The following is a 10,131-nucleotide window of genomic DNA, read 5'->3' as shown; positions in this document are numbered from 1 at the left end:
TTTGTATGGCAAAAGCCAACCTACCTACATTTATTATGTTGACATTTAAAAATATGTATTGATCATATTAATTAATATTGTAGAACTGGTGATTTTCACAAATAATTTCAATATATTGATAATTTTAACTAAAGCCCTCTAAAAGGCTAGTTCATTAAGTTTAGTGCAAATAATTGCAAGTGCAGGAAAAGCTCCTTCAACGCTTATACAGTCATATCAATAATTGTATTATAGAATAATTGAAAATTTGTCACGGATGTTTTCTATTTCGAAATAATATTATGATTTATCCGGACAATTTTATAAATAGGTATATTTGATGGATTTTGTTTTGTTGTTAATCTACCTCTGTTGGATTCAGTCAATATATTTTCATTTTAGCAGCAAAGTAATGAAAAATAACATAAAAATTCATTTTCAAAACGCAAACGGGTGTGGTTTCTTAATACCGAAAATTCCGGTATTTTGGATTTTTAAAACCGGTATTTCGGTATTGATAAACACTGGAATACCGGGTTTGTAATACCGGTATTGCAATCCCTTGTCTGTACGTATGCGTATAAACTTTGTATGTGTTTGTAATTTTGTGTATCACGCAATGTCGGCCATATTTGCCGGCCTTTTTAATTGCCGTGATTTGGACGTCATGTACCTACTTACGGGTTACCTACCTCATTTTTGAAAATAATCACCAACTAGTGATGTTTATTATTGTTTTAGATTTAAAATAATCGTAATCTTACTTGTCGATTCAATTAGCAAAGATATTTCCGATTTATATACAATATGTAAGATATTATGAAAATGTCATGTCTTTTGTTTTCAATTCGTCTAAAGTAATTTATTAAAACTTGTTTTTAATTAGATCTTGGTTTGTAATCAACCAGTATTCAATATTCGTAGATATTCAGTTTCCAACACTACAAAAAAACTGTAAGCATTTTATCCGCCAATCGTACGACATCACCTAAAGACTTGCTTATACCATGTATAAATAACACAGCATTCTTGAGGGCTAGGAAAATTGTGAGAACTTTTAAAGAAAGACGTTTCCCGGGGGCAACCGAGATTCACATTGCTCAGAAGTGCCAATAACGTATTTGATGTCAGCTGTGATATTTATTTATTGTTGGTTGTAGACTTCACAAAAATCCGTGATTTAATGTTAGTAATATATCAGTGTGATCAGATCAGTTATCTCAGTTTTATACCGAAGCTCGTGCTGCGTTATAGTCACATTGAATGGAAATATGCGAACGGTAAAATTAGTTTAATATTCCACTTTCGACTTCGGTGTAATTGCATTATGGTTTTTTTTCTCAACGGGTCTTTAAAAAAAGTGGTGATAGGTATTGGCGCTCATTAACATAGTGTTTTAAAATTGTAGAAATCATACAAAATAATGAATTAGGCAATGTTAATATACGAATGCATGTTGATTAATTTTTTTACCTACTTCACACTTAAGGCTATACCTCAGTTGAGGCATGGTCTAAAAAGATCGTGGCTAGGCGATGCGCGGATTGCGGGTCGCGGGTGCAAATGACGCATGCCGAACGAAATATAATTTGTCATATAAATCCAACATGCGTCTATTTAATGTTCTGTTTATTGTTCTATTAGTAACAGTAATAATATATTCATTGACATGTTTTCTTTTTCAGATAAATGGGTAACGTTTTTAGTCATCTTTACACGATTTAAAAATTAATACCCCCGTCGCCATCACGAAAAAAATTGACGTATTCACACCTCGACGTTTTATTATTATATTTGCCGTTTCACTGAAGTATCGTCTTAACAAGATTATTTTCTTTGATTTTAATTCATCATCATCATCAGCCTGAATCTATCCACTGCTGGATGAAGGACTCTCCAAGCTTATTCTACTTCTCTCGGTTCTGTGCGTTGGGTTGCCACGTACCTACTTCCGTGGAACTTTATCATTTCATTGTTTCATCGATCCAGAGGTCTCTAGGTCTACCTTGCGGACGTACTTCTTGGATACCACTGGATGACTAAATTTGTCCAACGATTGTCCTTTCTTCGAGCTATGTGTTCAGCCCACTTACATTTGAGGTTTTTAGCAAACTCTATTACATCGCAAAATCTTGTCTGATCCCTTATTCACTCATTCCTCTTTTTGTCCTTTCGCGTTATGCCCAGCATGCACCTCTCCATACCACGTAGTGCTACACTAAGTTTCTGGATCTCTTTTTTTATTTGGGGTCCATGTTTCACACGCATATGCGATTAGGTACGGAAAGCACACACTGGTTGAACACTTTGCGTTTTAGGGACAGTGGAACGTCACTTTTAAAGACATTTTTCAGGCAGTCAAAAGAGGAGAGTTTCCTAGGATTCTGTTTTGGAGGTCCTCTGAGTCTTGCGAGAAATGAATTTAATTATAACTGAAAAATGAATGCTTCCGGGTAGCAGTCGATAAAGTGCATCCGGTAAGGGATGACACAACAAGAAAAAGTACCTACGTAATTAGAAAAAATATTTTGTAAAATATAAAATGATTTCCCCGATTTTTCTTATCGGTATTCTGTTCTTAATGCAAGTCTCTTTAGTATCTTTCCGCTAAGCCTGGCCACGATTTGTTTGCATTTCTATAATCAATCGTAAAATTTTTCTAATAACCCAAACTATTTTTCAGATCACTATCCGCATATCAATTAGTAGCGACAAGTTTAATTGGCGGATCCATAGCTGCAGCAATCGGCAAGACGGCGATAGCCCCCCTGGACAGGATGAAAATACACTTCCAAATCAGCAAGTTTCCATATTCCGTACGCAGCGCCCGGGATTACCTCCAGCAGACCTTCAACAAGGGCGGAGTATTCGCTCTGTACAGAGGTAACTCTGCAACCATAGCCCGAATTGTTCCGTACGCGGCGATACAGTTCACGGCGCATGAGCAATGGAAAACGGTTCTTGGAATTATGGACCCGAAGATTGCAAATCAACACCCGCTGAAGTTATTTATGTCAGGAAGTTTAGCCGGTCTTACGGCGCATTCTTTAACGTACCCTTTAGACTTGGCTCGCGCGCGTATGGGGGTGTATGATGTGACATGGCGAAAAATGATACAAAACACCTTCGTTAAGGAAGGTTTTCTAGGATTCTACCGCGGGGTTATACCGACGCTGTTGGGTATAATTCCTTACTCAGGCGTGTCGTTTTTTACTTATGATTATTTAAAGTATTCCTACTTCAAGAGGTATGGTAAAATGAATTCGCCGTATGTTAATCTCGCCTTCGGGGGCATGGCAGGCTGCCTCGGACAGACTGCTAGCTATCCTTTGGATATTATACGACGCAGGATGCAGACGAGTCAGGTTTCCAAGGAAAGGAACTATGAATACTCGTCCATGTTGTCAACTGTGAAGACCGTTTACAAAGAAGAGGGAATAATTCGAGGGTTTTATAAGGGCCTAAGTTTGAATTGGGTGAAGGGGCCGATCGCAGTCGGACTCAGTTTTACTACTTACGATATTATTAAATTATATTTGCGAAATGCGTGTGTGATTTATAATAAACAAAAAGAAAAATAGGACATTACTAAATTTATTTATTTTTTTAAAATTGTATGTTTATTTGTAAATTTTAAGACAGTGTGTAAATAAAAAGAATACAATAGACTCTTCGATTAATTCATAATTAAAATTTACATAGTCAATCAAACGTATTTGTTTTTATTGAACTAAGATTACTACGTGTAAATAGTGTTCGTTAGTTTTTTTAAATTTAATTAAACCCTGCCTAACCCAAGCTGTGATGTGCTGCCACAGTAGATAATAAACAAAAAATACTTATTCTTTTATCCATAAAATATGTAAAATTATGCCATTTAATCATACATGATTTTAGATATTTTATAGGTGGAAAAATATTATTATCGACAATGCTTTGGTTTAGGTAGGGCTTAGTTGAATTTTAAAAACTAACCAGCACCACCTGTAAATTGTATTCTTAATTCAATGAAAACAATTTAGTGTGCACCTTTTATGACGAATCCTGCGGAAGTACGTGACAACGCAGTGCACAGGACCGAGAGAAGTGGAAGCAGCTTGAAGAGGCCTTCATCCAGCAGTGGAATTCAGGCTGATGATGATTATGATGATAAGTACCATATTATTCTTACTCGTGAATACTTAAAATGTGTTTGAAAAAGACGTGATATATAATATAAGTAACATATTATTTATATATATTCACATAATGAACCGCATCTGAAATATATATGCCTGCGTAATTGACTGCTTCAACTCGACATTATAATGCAACATTTTGCGATCTTCAAATAATAATGCGACGGAGCAGTTGGTTTCTGCATTCAGCAGGAAGATGCACCGTTACAATAATTTATAATGCATTTAAAATAAATAATAATATAACCAGCTTTGGGAAATGTACGATTCTTGATTTTTGAGACAGCAATCGACTGTTTGATTTTTTTCGTCGATTATATGAGTAAGTATCTAATGAAAGGTCACAATAATCGCCATTTTGGACTATTAACTCATTATCACACTATCATCGCGTCTAGGGTTGGGTATTTCCCGAGAAAATCTCAATCTCGAGATTCGGGATTTCCATAAAAGAATTCTCGATATATCGGGAAATTTAAAAAAAAAACTTGTAAAAATCCTAAAATCACTGTAAAAACAGACAAATTCCAAAAAATATGATGTTTTTATTTATGTAAGAAGACAAACAAAATAGTTAAAAACATTACTTATATTATTATATTAAAAACACAGAATGTCAATCGCGTACGCTTTTGAGACACAAAATTCCCTGATGTTGCAAACATTGCGCTCATTTTGAGTCAACGTTGGCTTAATTGTGTTAAATGCCCCGATCAGTCTTTGAATGTTTTGTATTTTCTATCCACTTCTTCATATAGAAATTTGTTTTTTCAATTAATATTTGATAATAAAGAAATCCCGAATCCCGAGAAAAGATTCTCGAGATCCGGGATTTCCCGAAATGGTAAAAATTTCAATTCTCGAGATTAAGGATTGAAAATCTCGAAAATTTCTCGAGAATTCCCGTGGGGAAATTCCCGAAACCCAACTCTAATCGCGTCTATTCTATACACAAGAGTACTATAAGCCGCTATCGGCAGCTATAGAGGGTAGTTTTTCATTTTTTGTATCGAAGTATTAGCACTTATTGTAACAATTATTACAATAAGTTAGATGAAATTATTGTTACGATAAGTGCTTTGTTTTAACAGCACTTCTCTTGGCTGTGTTAAATTGTAGAGCGAGATAGACAGTTTTCACTGTTAAGACGGCTAACTGATTGTAAGTTTTACAATAAGTGCTAATACTTCGATAATACTTTAAAAACTATCCTCGATAGCTGCCGATAGCGGCCTATAGCAGTCTTGTGTATATAATAGATTCGCAGAAATAGTTCTCAATATATTATAGGCCCCGGTGACACCTCCATCCGTTCCGTATTCTGCTCAGCGCAAGCATAGATAATAGTAAATGATATTTTGCCGTTCGATTTTTTCTACACTCACGTAAAGAAGTGTAGAGACAATATTAAATTTATTTGAAAAAGATTATAAAATAACCCGTTCTGCAATCAAAAATAATGAAAATAGCGCTGAAGTTTAGTTTAGTTTCTATGAGATTGCAAACGTTCAGATAATATATTCTATAATTTTAAAAAGTCTTTTACCCAGTGACGTCCCTAGACAAAATGCCGCCCCTAAGCAGCGCCAGAATGCCGCCCCATTTTTATATAGTATTTTATCATCCTTTCATGACTCCAATATCTAAGAAATGTGTTGTATGGATACATTAGTAACAAAATATATACCTACCACTACTTACATCTTATTTAATTGCCATACTTCAATATACAATATTGCGTGTCCACTATTTCAGATACATGTAATACACATGACAACTTTCAAAATTCACGAATGACTGGCAAAAATATTTCGATAATTTAATTAGGTCAGTATGTACCTACCTATAATTCAAATATAATTCGCAAATATGCACGTGTCATTGATACTCATCAAGGATGTGACGTCCAAGGACAACGGAAGTAAACTAGACATCGCGAACCCGAAAAAAAAACATCAGGCCTGGTAAACCTTTTATGTTAATTAATACATTTTGTTTCCAACCAGTGAGCTCAACCTTTTAATGGACAGATATTTCCGTTAAAGGCTGCTAAATACAATCTACAGAGTGTATACGGCGGAGCTACGGGATGCTGGTTTAACCTGGAACGAAGCAAGAAGACTAGCGAGCGACAGGGATTCTTGGAGGCGCCGCGTGGTGTCCATATGCTCCAGCTAAGGGGCGGATATGGCTAAAGAAGAAGAAGATTTTTTTATCATCCTTTCATGACACCAATATCTAATAAATGTGTTGTATGTATGATATATACCACGAAATCTAATTTAAATGCCATCTCTGCTTCAATAGACAATACGGTTTCAGATACATTTAAAATATTTAGATAAATTTTAAATTAAGTAAGTATGTACCTACCTATAATTCAATCGTAATTCGCAAATCTCCACATGTCATTGCTGATCACCAAGGACAATGGAAGTAAACTAGACATCGCGAACCCGACAACAAATTGCAATCCTGTTAAACCTTTTATTGTAATTAATACATTTTGGTTCCAACCAGTAAGCAGATATTTTTAATCGAAAGATATTTCTGTTATTACTAAGCTGTTTAGGTATCCATTTCTATATACACCTAATGATTCTCCTCGATTTGCCGCCCTTCGAGTAACTGCCGCCCTCAAGCGGCGCTCAATCTGCCTACCCCCACGGGACGTCACTGCTTTTACCTACTTAATAAATATTACCAAAGTTTCCAAAAGATCTTGGAAAGGCCGTTATCAACTCTATCCAGTTTCTCGAACCACCGGCACAGATATATTTTTTTTGTTCGCAAATCCTTTTAGTGAGTGGCCACATGCCCGCGGTGCTTTTTCATTTTTTGTTTTGTTTTATTTCTGACGTAAACAGCTGTTGCGGCAAATTGATTGTTTAGCGCGGCACGCCACAGCCATTACAGGCGGATAAAACGGTTCCCTGCATTACCGACGGTCCTCCGGATTGCCGCCCATGCATGCCCAAATTGCAACAATAAAAATGAATGCTAATGATTCGCTAACCAGTACTTAGGACGTTAGATGACGCAGCGCTGAGGGCATGAAGCGTTTTCGTAATAACATGTATATTACTTGTAATTTTGAATCCTGACAAGTACTTGTGTGAGAAAAATATCAAAAGATAATAATATGATAGATTTCACTGAAATTTAACTATGGACACTGCTTTTAATTAGTCACGTCAGTGTGATGTTAAGTATTTATATTGAACATATTTCTTCATTCAAAGTTAATACACAGTACAATGGGTAGAACAATACAAGTCAACATTAATATGAAGTGAATGTATAATACATCTTATTTCATTGCATTCCTGTACGTACATACATAATTTCAAAAAATTCCATGTATATAACTTAACCACTAGAAAAAAATCTTTTTTTGAAACCTACGGGCCTTGAATCTGTAACCAGTGGATTCTCGCCAATGTGATTTTCCGGTAATGCTGTGGGCATCTTACTTAATTACGACGAATTTCACTAGTAGTTCTTACATCAAATACACTCTGTGTAAACCAACCCATAATAGATAATAATCAAAAAATATTGTTCTATCTATAAAATATCAAACATTATGCCATTAAATCATACCTAATTACAACGGTTTTATTAGCTTGTATTCTTGTTTTTCCGGTGGTTGTTTGTCCAGTACAAATCTTGCAATCGATTTTTAACTAACTTCCCGACTAGCTAGACTTTTGAAACTTTTAGAATATATCAGAACACGATGCCAATGCATTTTTTTAATACTTTTAGCCATCTTTAAGCATACTTGAATTCATTTTCAGTTAATTCTGTTTTGTATGGAAAGTTATTTAAGAAAAATTCGTAAAAAGTAAAAGACTATTATCGGTTGCTAAGGGGGTGGTCCTAGCAATTATATTATTAATATATACGTGCGTTACTATGGAAATCAAAATGACATTTCAGTATTATATATTTGTTTGTTTGTTTTTTATTTACTTCATATCAAGTACAAGTTTGAGCATATTGAGCATAATAATTCAACAGAAAATTTAAAAACGTTGTGTGTAAAAAGTTCTTTTTATCTTGTAATTATTTTAAATATAATGAATATGGTCTGGTTCAAACAAGGCTAAATAAATTATAAAATCTAATCTACCTAATATTATGCAGGTACCTATTCTTAATTCAACGAAAACAAATAAGTATGACTGAAAAAGTATGCACTATTTTTGTCAGATAATTTTGTCATTTTGACCTAGCGTAGCGCATGTGGGCCGTTAACAGCCTATCTTCATCCTTATGGTGACTTCAGTCTTGGGTAACTGTTCTTGATATATTCTTAGTCATAAAATAATATAGATGCTTCACAGCAACTATATGATCCTATGATACGCCCCATTAAAACCGGGTATGGTTTGTTGGTGACATTAACTCCAATAAGTGATTATTTAGTATATCAATATACCTACCTATATTATTATTTTGTATTACTTAATTTATTGGTGTTTTCTTAAACATAAATTTAATAATAATTATTAGTACACATACTGGTTAAAAATCACAGCCGACAAAAAAATTATTGGTTCGGTTGTGGTTGCTTTCAAGGTGAGAAGAGCTATCTTCTTACATAATTTTTTATATATACATTATAGTCAATTATAAAATTATATAAATTGTCGACCTAAAAAACCAGGCTATTATGGAGAGGATCTTCCCAACTATTCTCCACCAAATGGCTATTTCAATTTCAATTTATTTATTTTTAACATATTGTGAACATTACAAATTATAAGTTTAATACGTTCACAATATGACATTTAGAAACAAAGAAATATAAAACAGTATTACATAAAAAAGGAGATAGATCAGTATAGAGATAGATAGTAAGTTATTAAACAGTAGAAATGTGTACCTACATACAAAAAATATAAATTAGATAGGTACAAGGAAGTACACCGGATGAGTTAAGCAGACCCTATTTTAAGAATTTCTAAAACAACGTCCACCTATACTCATCCTCACGTAGGTGGAATATATAAACACCCGAAGAAATTTCGTTGAACATAGTTATCGCCCTCCCAATTGGCATTACCAGTGGCAGGTTGGTTCTGCACCTTGGGAGAATAAACAACTGATGCTCTCTATTTCTAAGATAGTTATCAGGGACACACAGGTTAACACTGCCCAGAATGGCAGAGTTCTCATTTATACCTCGTATAAGTCGAAAAAAATACGTAGCTAAATAAAAATTTCTTCTAAATCGCAGACTGCAGTATGTAAGCATGCCTAAGAGAAAGTCAGTTGGATAAAGCCACGGATAGTGTCCATACAACCTAAAGTAAAGGAGTCTCAGGAATTTCTTATGAACCCTCTCCACCATGAGGCCATACTTCAACTGATGCGGTGCCCAAACAATAGGCCCACTCTCAAGTCTGCTTCGAACTAAAGAATTAAATAAAAGTTTTAATACCGTAACATCCGAAAAGACCCGGGAAGTACGCATGACCCGTTATGTAAAGTAAATAACGGAAGTAGGGACCAAGGCCATAAGACATATTGTACGTAAATGAAAAAGCGAAAGATCTTTAATTAAATTGATGTACGTAGATAGTCAGATTTTTCACACTCGATTAGCATTAAAACTTCGTCGTTGAAAGTTTTTTTATGACACTTCTAGTACAACTTTGAAAGCCGTCGGTGTTGGTTAGGTCACGGTTTATGCACTAAAATATCCAATAAAGACGTAAGTATCAATTTGTATCTAAAGCTGTGAGACGAAAAGCTTCCATCTAAATAACTGCAGATGGACAGGAGTACAAAAACTGAAGAAATAGGGGTAGGTAGATATATCTATAGTCTAAGGGTAGGTACTACGCTAATCCTACAAATGTGTCCCTGAAAACATTGTACTGTCTAGTTTCTACGTGAAAGTTCAATGATGCGGCGTGAACCGCAGAGTTATTGTAAAGTTTAGGCGCATCGTTTGCAAGGACAT

General features: G+C 34.8%; 1 pseudogene; it reads left to right on the top strand.

Moving 5' to 3' along the window:
- Positions 1 to 598: 598 nt before the first annotated feature.
- On the top strand, positions 599 to 3,560 carry LOC147078217 (mitochondrial coenzyme A transporter SLC25A42 pseudogene; annotated as a pseudogene).
- The last annotated feature ends 6,571 nt before the right edge of the window (positions 3,561 to 10,131 follow it).

Source organism: Rhyacophila brunnea, unplaced genomic scaffold (genome assembly GCF_057557595.1).
Source record: "Rhyacophila brunnea isolate RB1 unplaced genomic scaffold, BYU_Rbru_1.0 scaffold_118, whole genome shotgun sequence".
NCBI classification, from domain to species: Eukaryota; Metazoa; Arthropoda; class Insecta; order Trichoptera; family Rhyacophilidae; genus Rhyacophila; species Rhyacophila brunnea.
This window is presented reverse-complemented; position numbering and strand designations above follow the sequence as displayed.